The following is a 22,471-nucleotide window of genomic DNA, read 5'->3' as shown; positions in this document are numbered from 1 at the left end:
ACTCCCAGCAGCACACATGGATAATGGGGAGGTTCTGCAACAACACAGGTGACATGAGAAGTCTCCGGACTTTAGGGCAGGACTGCATCTCAACAAAATGCCATTCTAGTTCTAGTGCAGCTCAAAACAGGCTTTGACACCCCAAATCCAATCATTTTAACCACATACAAGTTAGGTTTATATAATTCTCAGAGTCTCAGCTCTTACAGCTGAAAGAGCCCCAGAGAGTCCCTGGTCTAAGCTCATTTTATAGCTGAGAAAACTCAGGACCAGAGAGGGAAAAGGTCATGCCCAAGATCACACAGCTGGTAAGCAGCAAAGCCAAGGCTCATACCCAGATGTCACAATTGCCCATGCATGCTCTTTCTATTATCCTGTTTCTCTTCCTTCCAACAATACAAAAGCATCGCTGATAGCCAGAAAGTAATAACCACATGTACATGATTTCCCAGTCTACATACTGCAACAGATATCAAATTGTTCTTAAGTGATATGTTATTAAATAAGATCAGAGAATATAAAAATGGATTTCTGAAGGATGATAAATAAAAGTACACCACATTTATTCATTTGTCTTTTAGACACCAGCTTACTGGGCGGGCATCTGATATGCCTCAGGCTGGGTGTGGGTTCTAGAGGGATGAATGCATAGGAGGTGGTCTCTAGCCTCACCAAGCTTATAGTCTAGGGGTGAGGGGAACAGAAGAAAAAGCTCACATGCACACACACCACACATGCACATACAGACAATTGCAAATGGTGCTGAGCAGATCAGCGCTGTGAAGAAATAGGTGAGGGGTCCAGCAGAAAATCACAGGGCCAATTTATGTTTGTACAGTCACAGAAGGCTTCTCTGAGGAGGTGATATAAAAACTGAGACCTGAAGGATGGGAAAAGGCGGACTATACAATAAAGTGAGGAGAGGTGATTCAAGCAGAAGGAATCAAACTTGGATTTCTTATCATAAACAACAAAGTCAAAATATTTTAGAATTAATAGAAGCCTATTATTTCAGAGACAGAAAAGCTATTTCATTTTCTCCCCTAATTGCTCTGCTTCTTGGAGATGGTGCTTATTGTTCAGCCTTTTTGTGTTGTTTGTCTGTATTTTTGTGCTGTTTCCTCCATTTGTGGCTGAGAAGGGCCTTTTCAGAGATTTGTAGAAGACTTCATTTCTCTTCCCAACCCCAAAATGATGGTGAGTGGAGTTGTTACACACACAGGCTCCATCTCTTCTTAACCGTGGGAGCTTGGGGAAGGCATTTCTTCTGTGAGCCTCAGTTTCTTCATCTGTATATATTGAGGATAACAAAAGCACACTATCAGAGAGCTGTGGTGTGGCTTAATTGAAATCATGTGTGTGAAGAACTTAGCACAGTGGAATTGGAACTTTGGAATTGTTCAATAAATGTTAGCCATTTGTTATGACTGTAAGCTACATGTATTCAGATTAAACTACCTTGCTTTATAAAAGTGTTGATGACATTTTCTTGCAACTTTCTTTCCATGCACATTGCAGCAAGAGCAGATCAGATCCCTTTGCGATTGTGACCGGGAGCCTGTGCTAAGAACTAGATGAGTCCTGGTAGGTGGAGCAGACTTAGGTGGGGTATGGGGAGGGCCTAATACCTGGGGCCAGAGATGAGATCTTATAAACTGGGGCCGGTATCCCTCAGGGCAGAATCCCAGGGAAGGTGTCAGCCTTGGGAGAGATTACAGAATAAGGCAGAAGGAAGAATTCAAGAGAGGGAGGCCAGAGACAGGCTGGCAGAAGCCACAATTGCTGAGTTGGGTTTCTCAGGACTCTAGCACAAACAAGTAGAGACCAGAAGATTCTAGCCATTAGTGGGAAATCTAAACAGGGCCTTATTCTGGACCAGGGTGTGTGCCAAGGGGCCTGGGAGGCTGGGGACTGGCAGGCAGGGGGGCCCTCTGAGGGTAGTATTTCTACGCATCAAAGAATTTCATCAGAACTTTTCCTGATCTACCCACCTGGAAGGCTTTTCCATCTGTATCTGAAGAAACAATCATATCTGACAAGCAGACTTGGGAATCATCCAGAAGATCCCCAAAGACATTCACTTGGTCAGACGTGTTTTGATCTTCTCTCCCCATTGAATGATGCTTGGATTTTATCTTCTCTCTCCCTCTGGCTCCCCAGTTTGGTCCATAGCATCTCTCAGGACATGCCTGGGACCCACCCTAACTGCCTCCCAATATCTTGCCTCTTGGACCACGGACCAGACTCTAGGACTGCCAAAAGCATTGGCAGTTACCATCCCTCCTTCTCTGGCAGTACCCACATCCAGGCTGAAATGCTCCAAGTCCAACTCATTTGAGCTGCTCTCTCGAAGCCAAATGCAAGAAAGGCTTTTTTCATTAACTAGCTGGCCTGATTAGCATTTATTAGGGCTCCCCGCAGCAACTCTCTTAGCCTCCTCCTCCATAAACTTACTAACCCCTGAGGCATCTCCACCAAGCTCTAGAGCTCCTTGGAACACCATTTGAGAATTGTTGCTTTGATCTAATGTTGTCACTCTACCTTTAGGGAAACTAAGTCCTACAGTCATGGTCTCAGCCTTAGCACAGTCTAGACCTCGTGTTTAAACCTGGCTCAAGGTTCGCACATGATAAGAACAGAAGACCAACTAGGGAGGCCTCCATTTTCATGCAGGGCTGCTCACCTTCTTTCTGCCTCTGCCTCCCCAAATCCCAAAGCTAGATTCCCTCATGGCCCTGCCTGCAGACCAACTAGCAGACAGGTCAATTCTGCAGTGAGATTCCAGATTCAGCCTTAGCATATCAGCTGGGAGACTTAACAATCAGTCACCGTACTGGTTGATCCTCACTTCCCCCAAGACCAACTCTGTTTCCTTTTCTAATCTGCTCCATGACCTGGGAATTTAACCTCACTGCTGGGTTCAGCCAATGGGAGTCATCAGCAGGGCAGAAGGAGAGGTTGGGTCATTTATTCTCCGCCCCCTTCTTGCTTTGGCACCATGTTTCTGGCAGTAGCTATACCCCTCTGTGGCTAACAGCTCTCCCCAGACCTCCTCCCTGGCTCCAGCTCTTACTGGGCCCTTTTTCTCTTTGATCCTCAGAGGAGTAGCAGCTCTCTGCTGCTGTGACTCTCGGGGTGATCATTTGTTGATTCCTGTTATTCTGCCTACACCTCTATAAGCAGTCCCTCCATCTACCTTTCTTCATTTGAATCATCTGGTGGGTATTCTGTTTCTTGCCAGGCATTGAATGATACAATCACTTTCCTCAGACTCAAGGTTCAATGTCCCAGCCGTGGTGGCTTACCTTAAGCTGTGTGTCTAAGCCTCATGCTGCACTCCCAGAGATAAGATTCTCTACAGGACCTTGGGTCTGCGTGTGTTTGACATATAGGCTCCCCTGCCCTGTCTCTGGTAGCCCTGTCGCTTCCCAGCCCTGGCCTTGTCCTGATGAGAGGCTTTGCCTGGTCTCCAGCCTGTACTCTGGCCTCTCCTCATGTTGTCAAGGCCAGAGCCAGCCTCATGTCCTTGTGTTCTGGCCTCCATGCTGGCTTTGGCTCAGACATACTCCCTCTTGTGTACTTTCCATACCTTTTGATGACCCTGCCCATGGACTCTTCAACCAGTGCCCCAGGGCATGTCCAAGGTATTCCCTCTGGCTATCTTGGCTTTCTGCCCTTCCCAAGGATTCTGGGCCATGCTCAGTGACCAGAGGTGCATCTGCCTGAGGTCTTTCTTATCTCTCCAGCACACTCTGGGGCAGGGCTCTGGCTAGGCTTCCCCCAACCTGTGTCACTCCCTGACTCACTCACTTAGCAGAGAGTCTCTGAGCATCTCCTGTGTACCAGGCCCAGCCTTATGTGGCACACAGGGTTCCTAAGTCCATCAGACCGGGCCCCCTGCCCTCAGAAAGCTCACAGTCTAGAGGGGAAAGGTCTAAAGGCACATCATTACCTTGGAGAATGACAAGCTCCCTAAGGTCCAATGGGAGCAGGCTGGAGAGTGCTAAAGCTCGTCTGGAAAGTTTACAGAAAGCTTCCTTAGGGAGGTGATGTCTCTGCTGAGGCTCAAAGATCTGGTGGATAAGAGTGGCCTGGACTAGAGTGGGCACAGTTGTAGGTGGCAGATGAAATGCTCCAGAAGTGGCTAACAAGAGGCTATTGGTGACATGTCTGCCCTTGAGGGCAGGGTAGGCGAGCTAATCAAGGTGGCTGTCAGGTCATTTAGGTGGGTGGATGGGAGAGGTGCCAGCCTCTGAGAATAGGATCACAGAAGGAGGAGTGGATGTGGGGAGCAGCTAGGGGTGGGAGCAGCTATGGGTGGGCGCAGCAATGGTGAACTCAGTTCTGAAGTGCCTTGGGAATGTTCCTGGAGGGACTTGGGACACAGGGAGAGAGCTGGGAGTCAAAACCTCCATGTGAAAGCTAAAGCGGGGAATAAGAAGTGCTGCTGAGAGAGGAAGAAAGGCTGAGCACAGAGCTGATGGACACCAACATTTAAGAAAGAAGGTTTTGGAAAGAATGAGAAGGGGTGGTAAGAGAAGTGAGAGGGAAAACAGGAGAGGTTGCTGTATGGAAACCAAGGGAAGAAGGGTCTCAGGAGGGGGCAGTCAGCATGGGAGGGTGACTGGCACAGAGGGCTCGTGCAATATGGAATCACAATGGCAAGATCCTGGCTCCTCCACTTGCCGCGTGTACAACCTTGGACGGCAGTTCAAGTGGGAGACTCAGTTCCCACTACGTAAAAGCAAACAACAGTGGTGCCTTTTGGGGTGGTTCCATTCACATGACCATGTTGTGAAGCATCTAGCACAGTGCATGCCACACTTGACATGTTCAACAGATAGTAGCTACGCCTCTGAGAATTAATTCACTCAGAGAACACTCAGGTGCACGCATGAAATGATCCTTCCTACAGAAGATGCTGAAACAAGATGAGGTCTAGTCTCAAAAAGAAAATTACATCAATCACTGAATCCATGGGAACAAGTGCCAAGTGGCATAAAAAGGAACCAGAGAGTGGCTGCAAGCGTCCTCAGGAGGCAAAAACCCTGCTGTCGCCATAGTTTGGGCTTGGAAAGCTGCAGACACGGAAGCTTGCCGTGGAGGAGAGACCCATGAGCCAGGACTGGAAGAACATCCAGGAGGAGGGAACAGCCTGAGCAAAGGCCCAGAGGGAGGAACTTGCACCTTCATAAGAGACTCTTGGGGCTCCCTGCTGCCCTCTGGTGCCAGGCTCAAGGGTAAATGGCTCCTTGTCTGGGTGACAAATTCACAACAGCAGCAGCTCCCAGCCCTGAACTCCACATCACCAACAGGGGGATGTGATCATTAGGTGATTATATTTTCAAGGCCCAAATTGTTTTATTTGTTTCCCTGCCAGCTTTCATGAGGCCATCAGTCATTCCCCACACAGATAACATTTCTTATGTACATTGACAGAATAAATTACATGGTTCTCATCTGGCAAATCAACATTACAGGGGAACATTATCTTTTGCAAAACGCTGCCCGGGCACATCATAAATCCTAACCAGGTTTATTACATCTGTCTTGTCATAGATTCATTTTATTGAGAAGTGGGCTTTTTTTTCCAGATTAATAATCACATTAATAGATGAGATTCTTTTTAGAGGATTCATTTCTTGGAGAAACCAAAGGAAGAATTTCATGGCTGCAGAGCATGGCCACACTAGTGGCTGGTGCTGTAAGACTGTCCTTGTCATGCTGACAATATCCTCCAGGATTGGGAACTGGGAACTCCTGACTCACCAGGGACTTTGGGCCAGCTCATGATCCCTTCTTTGCCTCTTATTTCAGAGCTCTTTCCAAAGAACAAATCCAGAAGCTTCCAAGATGGGATCAAAGATGTATTGGGATATTAAACCAATCAAATTAATATTTAATGAGTAACTAGCATGTGTGCAACTGACAAATCAATGAAGGAAAGAAAGTTAACCCACTTGGAACAAGAAGAGAAGAATTCAGCAGAGTCCTCAGAATTGGGCTTCCTTCCTGCCTGCCCCCCTTCAGTAGGTGGCTCAAGCGCCTGAGGTAGGTAGCCTGCTAGCTCTGAGATTCTTTCTCCTCTTTTTGTTAAGTGAGAAGATTGGTCTAGATTAGGGGTTGGAAAACTATGGCTGAAGGATAAAAACAAGCCCATCACCTGTTTTAGTAAATGAGGTTTTATTGGAACATAGCCTCTCCCATTTGTGTATTGTCTATGGCTGATTTTGCACAATGGCAGAGCTGAACAGCTACAATAGAGACCTTCTAGCCTGCACAGCCTGAAATGTTTACTCTCTGGCTCTCTACAGAAGAAGTTTGCTGGCCTCTGGTCTAAATAAACTTCAGGTGGACACAGATCCCACAATTTGCAGCCAAGTTGTGGGATCTGTGCTGAAGTGCTTTAACATTGATTTGAGTCCATTGTGCTAAATGCTTTTCTTGCATCATCTTATTTAATTCTGGTTCTATTCTACAAATAAGGAAACTGAGGCTTTAAGTGATCCAGTGACTCTTCTAAAATCACCAAGAGGTAGAGGCAGAGTCAAGCTAGGAATTCAGGCCTGTCCAGTGCCAAAATCCCTTCTTTCCTTTCCAGGAAATGGCCAGGGTACCATGGAGATGTTAATTAGTGAGAACTGGGGAGACACGAGGAAACTTCTTAGGGGACCTCAAATTTGGCACTTAAGATGTGGAAGTGTGGAGAGAAAGGGGGAGGAACTCCCGGCAGTGGGAGCCCAGGAGAAGAGGAGGGGGCTGTTATGCATCACAGGGCTGGGCCCTGGTGTAGCAGTGAGAGAATGACTTCCACCTGCGGGCTGCCATGATGGGCATGGCCTCATTTAAGGCTTACAGATGAACTCTAAGGTGGGTACTTCTACAGTCTCCACTCAACAGATATAGGAAAGAAGCCCAGAGAGGTAACCGCCAGCCCAAAGTCACACAGTGGGTGAGTAATATTTCTTCTTCACTTATGTGGTTTAGGCAAGTTCTTTGCACCGTATCAGGCAGTCTCACCTGGAGTAAGAGAGAGAGCTGGTGGGACAATTTTGGGATAAAAAAAAAAAAAAGTAAGATCACTTCAGCCATCGGGCAAGTGGCATCAGAGTGGCAGAACCCAAGGGAAAGGCAAAACTCAGAAGCCAATTGGAGGTTGTTAAGGTGGCTGAGTGCACCTGTCTGGGAATCATCTCTCGGACCTCTTCTCTGTTCAAATCAGGGAAGACTTTGTGTCTGAAAAAGGGTGCTTCTCCCCTGCAATAGAAAGAGCTGGGGACCTGGACCCACTCATGCCTCTTCCCTGACCCCCAGTCTGCTCCACTTCTCCACTGTGACTTCTCACAGACGGCCCTAGCATCCCCACTATGGCACAGTCCTCATCTTCCCCCCAAAGCCTGTTCCTCACGTTAGTAAAATACAGCCCCAGCTTCCCAGATGCTCAGAAAGAAAACTTTAGCCATCCCTGACTTATTTTTCTCACACTTAATATCCAATCCACTAGTAAACGCTGTTGGCTTTTCTTTCAAAATATAAATAGTATCTTATCAATTCTCCCCACTTCTGCTGCTACCGACTGGGCCCAAGACCACCATTATCTCTTGCACCAACTGGTCTGCCCACCTTGGCCCTGCTGTCCTACTCAGCCAGAGAGGTCCACTTAACAGGCAGCTTCTTGGCTCAAAACCCTCCAATTCCTCATTTTTCACTAGCCTAAAGCCCACATCCACATAATGACCAGAAAGGCCTCGCACACTCAGGCTGCAGTTACCCTCTGACTCAAGGCCTCTCTTCTCCCCTCCATCACTCTGCTCAGCCACATCACCCCCTGCCCACACAGTGCCCACCTCCCACCTTGCTGCACACCCCCAGGATAAACCCTCTCCTTGCTGCCTTCATGAATACTGTCCATGAGTTGCGCAGCCCGGCAACTCCATGCCTCTGGATGCTTGTACTAGCTGTTCCCTTCTCCTCAGATGCCCTTCCACAAGATATCCGTGGGCTGGATCCCTCAGCCCCTTCACAGTTTCGCTCAGAAGTCATTCTCAGTGAGCCCTTCCTACCGGTTTATGCAAAATTCCAACCTCCACATCACCCTCTGCCTTCCCAGTCTGCTGCATTACTTTCCTCTATCACTCACCTCCATCAGGCTGTTTGTTTATTGCTCATTGGCTCTCCACTAGAATGTAAGCTCCACCAGGGCAGGGGTCTTATCTGTTTTATTCACTGCTAAATCTTGAGTACCTAGAATAAGTCCTGGCATATATATAATAATATATATTAGCCCACATGAGCTTGGCAAATATATAGAAGTCTAATAAATTTTAACACTGTTCCACCACAGGTAAGATGTGGTTCTTTGGACAAGGTATTTTATTGCTCTAAAACTGTATCTTCATATATTAAATGGGGGTAAAATAGTTAAATAGCAGTACTTTCCCCAATACATATTATCAGGAATGATTGAAAAACAAAGCAAAGCTAAAATGAAGAAATGTAACATGCCTGGTTCAGAGTTTAGCACAGAGCCTCTCACAGGGTAGGTTCTGGGAGATGTGTTGTTCCCCCTTTTTTTTTTGAAAGAGTCTTGCTCTGTCACCCAGGCTGGAGTGCAGTGGTGCGATCTCAGCTCACTGCAACCTCCACCTCCCTGGTTCAAGCGATTCTCCTGTCTCAACCTCCCAAGTAGCTGGGATTACAGATGCCCACCACCATGCCCAGCTAATTTTTGTATTTTTAGTGGAGACAGGGTTTCACCATATTGGCCAGGCTCCTATATTTTTAAGGACAATCACCAAAGCCAAATAAACCTGCATCATGAGACCAAGACTGAGACTGCATCTGTTAGGCTCTGGTGTCCAACCATGGCAAGAAACTCAGTTCCACAACCTACTAACAATGTAACAGAGGAATGTTCCATCATCTTGCACCTCAGTTTGCTCAGCTGTAAAATGGGTGATAATAAAACTGATTTTATAGAGTTGTTTTAGGGACTGAATGAGGGAAAGCACAAAAAGATGGTTAGCATAGGGCTTGGCCCACGTGAGCTTGGTGAATGTTAGTGATGGTTAGGATGGTGATGACAATCCCCAAGGAGGCTGCCTGGGAAGGAGGTGCCCTCCAATCCCTGGCCTCTCAGCAGGGAATAGGTTGCTGATGAGTCAGGCCTGAGCACATTAATGTGCAAAGTCTCTCTCCCTCTTTTTTTCTTTTTAGCACAAAAATCTCTCCTAGCACCTCTCATTATCCACTTCATCAGTCTCAAACCGTCGGCTAATTGCACTCCCCAGCAGCCCCACCCTCCCTGCCTCTTCAACAAGCTCAATAGGACACAGCTGCCTCCCTCTTTGGGGCTCCCCCGGGGAGTTATAAACAAAATGTATCAGGCAATGCCCTGCCTGCCTTCTCTGGGCTCCCCTATTGCGCCCCTGCTCCTCTCCTACCTCCCCACCCCCCAGGAGAATGGCCACAGGACAGCCAAGGGCAGCGGGGTGGGTGGAAAAGGGAGGTGGAGCTGCAATAAGATTTCATGGTTTACTCTGGCTCATAGGTCTGCAAGATTCTAACTCCTAACTGGCTGTGATCCTTGAGAAAGGGAAACACAGGAGGTGAGTTTGACATTCACCCCAGCTTCCTGCCAGTGGGCCCTTTCCAAACCTGGAGCACAGATTTGGAGAGAAAAGAGGTCTTACTGCATGAAGGAATCAGAGACTAGAGTGTGAGGCAGCTGGAATTTGTGAAGCAGGTTGCAGGACAGTTGGAAGATGCATAGAGAAGGAGCACCAGGAATATATATAGTATTTGCCCTGTTAGTAAGCCATGCATGGACAGGGTGAGACTGTGCTGCCTGGCAGAGAACAGCTCCTAGCCTGCAGTGAGCCAAACTACTTTGTTAGAGATCACACAGTGCTGGGAGATAGTGGAGTTATGACCAGCCAGAGTGGAGATCTTGCTGAACACCCTCGGCATGTGGCAGACTCCAAGAAGGCTATGCATTAGGGACTACTCTATACTCACCCTAAGAAAGCCTAAAATTAATTCATGACACAGTCAAGCTGACTCACCAGCAAATTAACTGCCTACCACAACAAAAACACAATACTCTTTCAAAGATGACAATAAAAATTAATATCTCCATAACACAACATTCACAGTGTCTAGCATACAATTTTTAAAATGTCAAAAATGCAAAGCAGGAAAATATAACCTATAACCAGGAGAAAAATTTACCTAGAGGTGATGTGGGTGCTGGAATTAGTAGTACAAAACTTTAAAACATCTATTACAAATATGTTTAAGGATGTAAAGGAGAATATGTATGAAATGAGTGAAACAATGGGGAACCTCAACAGAAAAATGGAAACTATGAAATGAATCAAGTAAAAATTATAGAACTGAAAAATGCAATACTTGGAATGAAAAATTAACTAGATGAGCTTAATAATAGATTGGAAACTGAAAAGAAAAGAGAAATGAATTTGAAAGCAACCCATGAAACCATGAAAGCTAAAGTACATGGAGAAAAAGGAACAGAATGTCAGTGACCTGTGGGACAATATCAAGGATTGTAACATAAATAAAATTAGAGCTCAAACAAAAAAGGAGAGAGATTGGGGCAGAAAAAAATTTTGAAAGAAATAGTGATAGTCAAGAGAATGAAAAGACAAGCCACAGACTGGAAAAAATATTTGCAAAAGACATATTTGATACAGGACTGTTATTCAAAATATACAAAGAATTCTTGAAACTCAACAATTCAGAAAATAAGCAACCCAATTTAAAGTGAATCAAGTATAATGAACAGATACTTAATACAGATGGACAACAACCATATGAAAGATGGGCTTCATAAATGAAAGATGTCAAATAAGCATATGAAAAAAGCATATGAAAAAATGCTCAATATCATACATCATTAGGGAATTATGAATGAAAACAATGAGATACCACTACACACCTATTAGAATGGCCAAAATTTAAAACACTGACAACACCAAATGCGAACAACAGGAATGCCTCATCTATTATTGGTGGGTACGCAAATGGTACAGTCACTTTGGAAGACAGTTTGGCAGTTTCTTTTGTTTTTTTATAAAACTAAATATACCCTTACTATACAATCCAGCAATCACTCCCCTTAGTATTTACCCAAATGAGTTGAAAATTTATTTCCACTCAAAAACCTGCACAGGAATGTTTATAGCAATTTCATTTATAATTGCCAAAACTTGGAAGCAAATGAGATGTCCTTTAATAAATGAATAAATAAACATACTGTGGCACCATCCATACAATAGGATATTATTCATCACTAAAAGGAAATGAGCTATTAAGCCCTGAGAAGACACGGGGGAACCTTAAAGGCATATTGCTAAGTAAAAGAAAACAACCTGAAAATTGTATATTTCAACTATATGACATTCTAGAAAAGATAAAATATGAAGACAGTTAAAAGACCAGTGGTTGCCAGGAATTCAAGGGAGAAAGAAGGAGGAATGAGTATGGAACACAGAAGATGTTTTGAACAGGAAAATAATTTTGTATGATGCTGGAATAATGGGCACATGTCACTACACAGTTGTCAAAATCCATAGAATGTATAACAACAAGAGTGAACTCTATTGTAAACTATGGACTTTGGTTGATAATAATGTGTTGATGTTGGTTCAGTGGTTATAATACATGTACCACACTGATGTGGGATGTTGATGGTGGAGGAGGCTATATGTGTGAGAGGTAAAGGGGTATATCGGAAGTCTGTACTTTCTACTAAATTTTGCTGTGAACCTATAACTTCCCTAAAAAGTGAAGTCTACTGATTTTTTAAAAGACATAAAATGTTTCAAATGTGATGACAATGTCAACCCACAAATCCAGAAGCTTAGCAAATCCCAAGCAATATAAACACACACACACACACACACACACACACACCTCTGCCTTTACCACCATCACCAAAACACGTAATAATAAAATTTCTGGAAAACAAAATTAAAGAGAAAATCCCAAAACGACCAAAAAAAGATGCATATAGGTAGGGGAATTAAAATAAAAAGATAAGAATGATCACTGCTTTACCACTAAATACAATGCAAGCCAGAAGGCAATGGAGACCTTAAAGTGCTAAAAGAAAAACAACCCATCACCCTAAGTCGGAATTCAGAAATCATTCAAAAATGAAGGTGAAATAGAGAAATTTTGAAATAAATAAAAGCTGAGAGAATTCATCACCAAGCTAAAGAAGAATGGTACCAGATGGAAGATAAGATCCTCATCAAGGAATAAAGAACACCAAAAATGGTAGTATATATGAGTAAATGTAAAATACTTTCTCCTTAATTTTTAATTTATTTAAAAGAAAAATGACTGTTTAGAGCAAAAATAATAGCATTGCATTGTGGGAGTTAACATATGTAAAAATAAAATAAATGTCAAAAATAGAGCAAAGGAGGGAGGAAATGGAAGTATACCGTTGTAAGATTATTACATTGTATGTAAAGTGGAATAATATTAATTCAAGGTAGGCTTTGTTAATTTAAGAGTGCATATTGCAATTCCTAGAGTAACCATCTAAAAAGAGATGTAGATAAAAAGCTAGTAGATGAGATAAAAAATATAATGTTAGAAATTCCCATTAATTTAAAGAAAGAAGAAAAGAAAAATAAATAAAAGGGGAAAAATAGATATCAAATTGCAAAATGGTACATTTCAACCCAACGAAATCAATAATTACATTAAATGTAAGTGGACTAAACACTCCAATTAAAAGGCAAAAATTGATCACTTAAAGAAATAACACTCAACCGTATCCTATTTATAAGATACCCACCTTAAATGTAAAAATACAGAGAGGTTAAAAGTAAAAGGATAAATAGAAGATATGTTGTGAAAGACAAAGTAGATTCAACACAAGAACTATTAATAGAGATAAGAAGGGAGAAAATTTTTGCAATCTACTCATCTGACAAAGGGCTAATATCCAGAATCTACAATGAACTCAAACAAATTTACAGGAAAAAAAACCCCATCAAAAAGTGGGCAAAGGATATGAACAGACGCTTCTCAAAAAAAGACATTTATGCAGCCAAAAGACACATGAAAAAATGCTCATCATCACTGGCCATCAGAGAAATGCAAATCAAAACCACAATGAGATACCATCTCACACCAGTTAGAATGGCAATCATTAAAAAGTCAGGAAACAACAGGTGCTGGAGAGGATGTGGAGAAATAGGAACACTTTTACACTGTTGGTGGGACTGTAAACTAGTTCAACCATTGTGGAAGTCAGTGTGGCAATTCCTCAGGGATCTAGAACTAGAAATACCATTTGACCCAGCAATCCCATTACTTGGTATATACCCAAAGGATTATAAATCATGCTGCTATAAAGACATGTGTACATGTATGTTTATTGCAGCACCATTCACAATAACAAAGACTTGGAACCAACCCAAATGTCCAACAATGATAGACTGAATTAAGAAAATATGGCACATATACACCATGGAATACTATGCAGCCATAAAAAATGATGAGTTCATGTCCTTTGTAGGGACATGGATGAAGCTGGAAACCATCATTCTCAGCAAACTATCACAAGGACAAAAAACCAAACACCGCATGTTCTCACTCATAGGTGGGAATTGAACAATGAGAACACATGGACACAGGAAGGGGAACATCACACACTGGGGCCTGTTGTGGGGTAGGGGGAGGGGGGAGGGATAGCACTGGAGATATACCTAATGTTAAATGACGAGTTAATGGGTGCAGCACACCAACATGACACATGTATACATATGTAACTAACCTGCACGTTGTGCACATGTACCCTAAAACTTAACGTATATAAAAAAAGGGACATTTCATATGAGAAAAGAGTCAATTAAGCAAGAAGACAGAACAATCCTAAATGTGTATGTATCTAATAACAGAGTTTCAAAACGATGAAGAAAAACTGACAGAACAAGACCTGTGTGCTTCACTTCATGTAATTTATATCTTAATAAAAAATAAAATATATATTTGTAGAAGTTTAAAAAAAAAAAGAAAAAGACAGGCTCTCTGTCTCAGGAATAGGTCTAGGGCTTAAGGTCAAGGCCTAATCAGTCACCATCTTGACACAGTCTCAGAGGGGTGGGCCAGAGCTCTCAAATACCTCCTGCCTGATACCAGGGAGAGCTGGCAGCTGGGTCAGGACAGAGCCAATAGTCACAGGTGAGAGATAAGCAGGGCAGGGTGCCAGACAGTGCTCAACCCCCTCCATAGGCTGGTAGATAACATGTGGGAGGGAGCACAGATGATCTAATTTCCTGTTTCAGCATTTTTGTTTTCTTCATAATAGTTAACTACAGTTTGTAATCATTGCATCTATCTGTGTGTTCATGATTTAGTGTCTGTCTCACCCTGGGTCTGTAAATCCCATGAGGGCAGAAACCAGGTCTGTCTTTTTCATGATCTTATCCTAAGCCTTGGATACAGTGGCTGACATGTCGGAGCACCCTTGATAACTGGTCATTGGATAAAGGAGTAAATAAACGAATGAATGAGGGAAGAATAGAAAGGAATGGAAGAAAGGAGGGAGGGATACATTTTCTACTTTCCCTAGAAGAGCTAAGGCAATGTCATAAAGAGCATGAGGTCAAAAATACAAACCCTCGGGTCTCTTTTGCCAGCCCAAAATTTCCTAATAACTCCTGAAACCCCTTGCTAGGCTGCCCTAGCCCTGTTTCTTCCCTGCCACCTGAGCTCCTGACCTCTCTATCAAGCCCAGTAGCTGAGCAGCAGGACCCTCTGAGGACCATGAGATCTCGGTCAAAATCCTCTTCTGCTTCCTGTAAGGACAACCTCCTCTCTCTAGACTTCAGTGTGTCCTGCACTAAATTAGACTTTTGCCTGCCAGAGCACAATCTCAGCTGCCTGAGAAAGGAATGCACAGTCATTGATCAAAGACTCTTACCTTAATTTGCTGCCCCCACCCCCAAGCCCATCTCCACAATGAGCCATTTTCCAGACAATAGCCATCATCACTGCCTTTGTGCAGGCCCAGGCATCCTGAAATTGAGCTTCCAATTTCCTTGTAGACATGCAAGGAAATGGAAAATCTATGCCAGTCCCTGGAGGCACATTGACAATTGATTCCAAAGCACACTGGGTGCCCACTCCCCAGGAGGGAGAGGGGACAGATGACCTGGGCCAGCCTGGGAGAGGTCTAGCTCCCATGACCAGTTCTCCAGGGTAGGAGGATTAGCATCTCCCTGGGGTTTGAGGGCCCCCTTAACTGCTCTACTTATATCACCCACCCACTCACTGCTGTGCAGGGCAGGACAGGGCCCTATTGCTGGGGTCATCCCAGGAAACATCCCAGGTCACATCCCTATGACCCTGAGTCCCAGAGTCCTGTTTGCAGGAGGGTCCCTTTGATTCCTGGAAGGACAAAGATTCAGAGGACTAGAACTCTGAGAAAGGAAGGTAGACAATGGATGCCCTATCTAGGAAAAAGCCCTTGAAATTACCAAGTCATGCTGAGGTAGGAGACACACCTTTATTCCATTCCCCAAAAGACAGCCTGCAGACGCTTCTGACTCATACGTCTGAAAACATCATTTCTCCTGCTTAAACCTCTGACCATGGGTAGAGGGTATCCACAGCTGTGTTGAACATAACTTAAATATTTTGAGACAGTCAGGGAAATTTGATTAGGGACTGGGTTATTAGAAAATAGAAAGGATTTATTGTTAATTTTGTTAGGTGTGATAATATCACTGTCGTTGTGTAAGAAAACATCCATATTTTTTAGAGATATATGCTGCTAGAGTGTCAGTACACAGTATCTGAAATTTGTTTTCAAACACTTTACTGCAGAAAAACAAAAAGGAAAGAAAAACTATCATAAAGCAGAATCCAGGTTCAACAAGATGAGATGCTCAGATTGAGAAATAATATCTGCCACAGGCAGGGGAGAGGCAGCTGGGGTGGAGGTGGAGGGAGTGACAGGACACCAGCCATACATTTGCCATCCTGGCTGGTCCCTCACCTGCCAGACAAATGTCTACTTTGCCCTTCAGGCCTACTTCAAAGAATACCTTAGTTATCATTGACTAACTAGGAGTTGATATGTTCTTAAACAATTCAGCCTTTTTTATTTATTCTGTTGCTGCTCTAGGACAAACCAAAAAATAAGAACTATGAGGGCCTTGTTCTAACAATTGCTGCTATGAATTGACTTTTATATGAAAGTCCCAACTTTCTGGCTGGATGTGGTGGCTCATGCCTGTAATCCCAGCACTTTGGGAGGCCAAGGCGAGCAGATCCATTGAGGTCACGAGTTCAAGACTAGCCTGGCCAACATAGCGAAACCCAGTCTCTACTAAAAATACAAAAAATTAGCTGGGCGTGGTGGCGTGTGCCTGTAATTTAAGCTACTAGGGAGGCTGAGGCAGGGGGATCACTTTGAACCTGGGAGGCAGAGGTTACAGTGAGCTGAGATTGTGCCACTGCCCTCCAGCCTGGGCGACAGAGCGAGACTCTGTTGAAAAAAAAGAAAAAAAAGTATTGACTTTCTATTTTAGACTCAAATAAGCAATTTATCCTCTTCTTACTTTCAAGTAGAAAGGGATATTAATAGGTGCCATTTATTGGATGTCTACCACATGCCAGGCACTGTGCCAAGTACTGTGCATGCATCATCTCATTCATCGTCACAACCACCCCATGAGCTAGGGCTGTATTACCCCCATATTTCAGATCCCAGTTGGAATCACTTGTACAAGCCCACACAGAGGGTAAGCACTTGAGTTAGGATCTGACGTCAAGCTCTGTAACACCAAAGGCACTGCTCAAGCATTGTACTCTCTCACCTCTCACTTCTCACCAAACACCTGGACAAACGACTTATACATTTGGGGGCCATAGGGAAGAGCTGGGAGTTTGTGGCCTGGAGGGCCAGACAGAAAAAACAGAGACCAAGTTCCAAAGGACAGCTGCTAGAGAGCTGGTAACCTCGGGGAAACTCTCTGCTCTAACCAAGAGAGGGAAAGAGAAAACACCACCTGCAAGGGGCTCCCAGCCCACGGAGAGTAACTGCTTCCTGGACAGCTCAGAGCAGCTGCTCAGAAGCCTCCAGGAGAGGGCTCCTGGCTGGGAGCACTCCAGGTGGCTGGGACCACTTCCCTGAAAACTTAGCCCACTTTGGGGCCAGCACTCTGTTTGTCAGCTAAGGGCTGAAAACTGGGGGTTTCAATAAGTGAAAATGGGAACACAAATTTGAGGCTCCATGAATATAATTCTAATTGGGCATAATCCTTTGTTTAGGGATTTTCTTGTTTTATGGTAATAATTTGAGTCAAAATTTTTGTGTGAGTTTGGTTATTTCTGTAGGATTTAAATTTTTATCAGTAACTAAATATTTTACCCAATGTGCTGTGATAGGGGTGTGCTGTCAACACAGAATGCAAAGTTCCAATGTAGGCGTTGAACGTGTGGCTCACGCAAAGAATCTGATATTCCAACTGAAGCGAAATTTATTGAGAAATAAGGAAGGGCTGCTAGTCTACAATTCTCTGTTTTCTGTTTCTGATTTTTTTTTGTTTTTTTTTTCTTAAAAAAGGACTCCGAGATTTCCCCAGGAATTTATGAGAATTGCTTGTAGTAATTTAGGATGGAGGTTAGAAATAAGAAAGGATTGCTAGTCTATAATTCCCTGTGTTTCCTGTTTCTGTATTTTTTTTTTTCTTAAAAAAGGACTCCAAGATTTCCTCGGGAATTCGTGAAAATTGTTTGTAGTAATTTAAGATGGAAGTTAGTGAATGTAACATGAATGAGGAATTGGAAGCTCTAACAGGTGTGGGATTTCAGCTGAAATATTAGGAATGATGCATGAGCTCATGGGAATTGTCCAGTTTGAATTTCTGAGTGAATGTGTCCTATTGCAATGTGGATTTCAGTTAGCTGGCATTTGTTTTGGTTGAGATCCTTCATTGGCTATGTTTCTCCGATAAGAGTTTGGAGAAACACCAAAACTACAGTAATAAATGGCTAAGACAATAGAATTAGCACCAGAACTTTACTCACTGCCCTAAAATATCTCCCCATGACCCCAGGTTCTACAGCCTTCCAAAATCAACCTTCTCCTTAGAAGCTAGATAGTGATAGTCCAAGTCCTCAGGCAGCTTACCTGAGAGAAAGCCTGGCTGTTTATCAGGTTTGTCTCCCCCTGAGATCTCTGGAAATCCCCCAAGGAATGCTTCTGTGTCTTACAAAGCAGCCCTGATCATCACTTGAACGTCAAGGAGCTGCCTGGCTTTTGGGCAACCTGTACCTTCATCCCTGTGTTGCATTTCTCTGGATTATTTGTGCTCTCTCAAAAGTCCCATCCTAAATTCCCCCAGAGAACAGTGAAAACCAGGTTGTAACATTTAACACAATATTACTGAAGGTGCATGGGGGACAGACCGGGATTGCAGTGCGGAGTGCTGGCTCTCTCTCTCACTCTCTCTCTCTGTCTCTGTCTCTCTCTCTGTCTCTCTCTGTCTCTCTCTCTCTCTCTCTCTGTCTCTCTCTCTCTGGGCTCCAGCCTGACACTGTGCACATAGAATTGCTTTGTCTCTATCTTCCCAACATGAGTGTAGATCCTCCTCCCCATCCCAGTCTTCTGTGGGGTCCAGCAACAGAGAAAATGATATCTCCAGTCTCTGCTTCCCATGAACTGCAAACAGCTAACTCAGCCCAAAGTGGAGACACACTGTTAACATCACGATGAAGAGAGGTTTCATTCTTCACTGCCCTGCAAATTCCATTTCAGAAAAGAATGTTTTTGGCTTACAGTTGTTAAACCAAAGTCTCATTAAACTATTTGCCTTAAGATATAATTTGCCCATAAGTAAGATACAAATCTCCCCCCTTGGAGAAACAGGAAGTCATCAGTTTTGAAAACAGCTCCTTCTCCTGCCACTTCTAGCCATCAACATTGAGGTCCGCCTTTATGATTTGGAGGTTATCTCCAGGCCCAGCAGCTGAGAAGGACCTGCGGTGCCTACGCCACATTCTGTTTGTGGTCTGTCCTTTTGTACCTGTTTCCCCAAGGGGTACATCCTATGTTTTTGCCCTGTGCCCCAAAAATGCCTTTGTACACAGTGATTCCCTGCGAGGTACAGGATGCCTGGAGGAATGGGGAGTTTTGCATCAGGTTGGATAGGCAAACTAGAGGAAAAGCCTTTGAGTGCTGCTGGAGGCAGCATTTGTGGTCCAAGGAGAGGAAAGGAGCAACAACATTGGCAGTGAGACTGTGATAAAAGGAAAGACAATCAGTATGGTTTGGCTCATGTGGAAAGAGGAGAGCCAGGGCAGACCTCTTGACAGCACCCCAAAGCCAGCAACTTCTGAAACTCATCTTTGTATCATTGCATTGTGTTTTGTTCACAGGGGGCCTTGGCTTTGGTGTTTCTGGGAAATGTTTGAGTTTTCTCTTTTGAAAATATTTCAAGCTCCTTGCCCCGATGTGTCTTAATCTATGCTTCTCAAACTGGGACACATTTTCCTACTTGCCAGGGGAATGGAGCCGCGTGCTAGAGCATACACGAAGCCACAGAATACCACATATTCATGGTATGTGGATTTAATTAAAACAATGGCCTGGGGGCAGAGTGTGTGCCATTTTGGACTTTTTTACACAACTTTGTCACAAGGCAAAGTCATCAGCCTTCTGCTTTTCCATTTCATCTAATTTCATGTTTTCTTTTTTATGAAAGATTGAAGTTTACTTTTTTTGAAGTTTTCATCAAAGTAATTCATGAACACAGTTTTAAAATATAATCATATAAAAAAACTTCTCATGACAAATCATCATGCCCCCCCATCCCACCCATTCCCCAGCCTCCCTTCCCCCAAGGTAATTATTTATCATTCTTTATAACTTTTCTACTAGTTAGCTCCATGTTTCCAAATAATATGCTTAAACTGCTGTTTATTGATCCATGCATTTGACCTTCTCTATTTATTTTGAATTATGATGGATATGGGTTTGGCTCTTTCATTCTCCCCATCTGCATTTCCTCTTACAGCAATTTCACTACTATTTTTTGTTCAATAATTTATGCTGTAAAATAGACATTGACTGATAGCCACCTAACATCCATTTTCTTTCCTCTTGGAACTGTACCTTGATTCCCATTTGGAATGGAAACCCATCCATTTCCCTAGTCAGTGGAAACTTTCTTGAAGAGCTGACCCCGTCTCCATCCACAAGGGTGGGTTCTGATTGGCTGAACCCCAACCCTCAAGCTATAGTGACTGGTTCAAGAAAAGGCAGGTTACCCAACATCAACTAATGAGAGGTCTGCTGGAGGAAAGTGAGAGCATGCATTTCCTTGTTTTTCTGCAGAACTGGAGAAATATTCTTTCCCTGATGGACATGAATGAGGAAAATTAAAGTCCCTAAGTGCTGGAAACCATCTTGCAACTCTGGGGAAAGCCAGTCTTACTTTAAATAGATACTGCAGAAGGCCAAGAGGAGAAATTAAAAGATTTCAGAGGGCCCCTGAATCAAACCTCATCTGTAGGCTAAACTGCCTTCTGTCAAATATGCAACAGAAATACTGTAATTTCCTTTATGGTTTAAGCCACTTTGAGTTTTTAGTTACTTGCAAGGAAGAGATTCCTTACCAACATAAGGGTTTATATCAATATGATACACAACAAATTATTTGTGATTTCATTGAAGAGTTAATTGGTGTATGGTTACAATTCCTTTCATGTGCAGCATTCTGATGGTCTTAAAAAACTAATCATTATTTTTACTTGCAAAATTTTCCATATGCATATCCTTAATTCTTTCCCCATACTCATCTCCAACCTCCTTCTTCATGCTCCACTAGTGGCCTCTGAGCTGTCAGCCTGAGCCTTCTCTTCACCACTCTCCTGAGTTAAATCCACCTATTGCTGGATCCCATGACTTCTTTTTTAGATTACTCAGGATTTACTGGAACGTTTTCTCAAAGCTTCCTATGAAAAAGTGCCAAATTGTCTATGAATGAATGAAGATGTCTTAACTTTGACCTCACACTTGACTGTTAGCCTGGCAGGGTGTAAAATTCCCAGTTGAGAATTATATTCTGTAAGATTTTTGATGCTATTGTTCAATTGCTTTCTGGTATTCAGTGTTGCTACTGAGAAGTCTGGTGTCTTTCTAATTATATTCTTTTCTATGTGACATCTTTTGCATTATTTTGCTCTTTGGGAACTTTTAGGGGACACCTAGTTCTTGGCTTTAAATCCTCTCTATGATATACCTCAATGTGGTGTTTTTTAATTCTCACTGGGATGTGTCCACTATGGGCCTTTCAATACATAGCCTGGCTGGTGTTCTTCATTTTGGAAAAAAAAATGTTCTTAGATTATTTCGTCTGTTTCTGTCCCTATGTTTCCAGTCTTCTTTCTTTTTTTTTCTTCTTTCTTTATTATCTTCTGTCTGGAATCTTATTATTCAGATGTGGAATTTCTAGGCTTTATTCTTCATGTCTCTCCTCATCATTCTCATATTTTTCAACTCTTTATCTTTTTTTCTGCCTTATATTTCCTTGATTTTGTCTTCCATTTTTAAAATTTAGCTATTATTTTTATTTCCACAAGCTCATTGTGGTATCTTGCTCTTGTTTTATAGATGCAATACTTTATTATAGTCCTCTGAGAATATTTATTAGAATTGAGGTGGTAGTTACTTTGGAAGTTTTTTCTTTTCCCTATATTATCTCTGTGGGTTTTTTTTTTTTTTCATTTTCTTTTATCAAAGACTTTTATCAATTGTCTTGTGACCTTTGACCATCTGCCTGCATTTAAGAAATAGCTGAAAACTCAGAGGCCTGGGCAAGGTTCATGTAAGCTGGACTTATGTTAGGGTGGTAAGGAATGATGACAGCCATCTCATTGGTGGATGCACAAAATATCAGTGAGTGACTACAGGATTTCAAAATATATTACAAAGCTATAGTAATCAAACAGCATGGTGATGGCATAAAAACAGACACATCAATCAATGGAATAGGACAGAGAGCCCAGAAATAAACCCACACTTCTACAATCAATTGATCTTTTTTCTTTAAATAGAGATGAGGTCCCACTATGTTACCCAGGCTGGTTTCGAACTCCTGAGCTCAAGCGATCCTCTCACCTTGGCCTCCCAAAGTGCTAGGATTACAGGCATGAGCCACTGCACCTGTCCTCAATCAATTGATTTTTGACAAAGGTGTCAAGAACACACAATAGGGAAAGGACAGTCTTCAATAAATGGTGTTGGGAAAACTGAATATCCGCATGCAGAGGAATGAAAATGGACTCATAGCTCATCTTTACACAAGAATCAATTCAAAATGGATTAAAAACTTAAACATAAGAAGACGTAGAAGGAAAGCTCCATGACACTGGCCTGGGCAATGACTTTGTAATGTGACCCCAAAAGCACAGGAAACAAAAG

The sequence above is a fragment of the Pan troglodytes genome, chromosome 1, assembly GCF_028858775.2.
Source record: "Pan troglodytes isolate AG18354 chromosome 1, NHGRI_mPanTro3-v2.0_pri, whole genome shotgun sequence".
In the NCBI taxonomy this organism is placed as follows: domain Eukaryota; kingdom Metazoa; phylum Chordata; class Mammalia; order Primates; family Hominidae; genus Pan; species Pan troglodytes.
The sequence above is the reverse complement of the archived record's forward strand: the minus strand, read 5'-3'. Positions refer to the sequence as shown.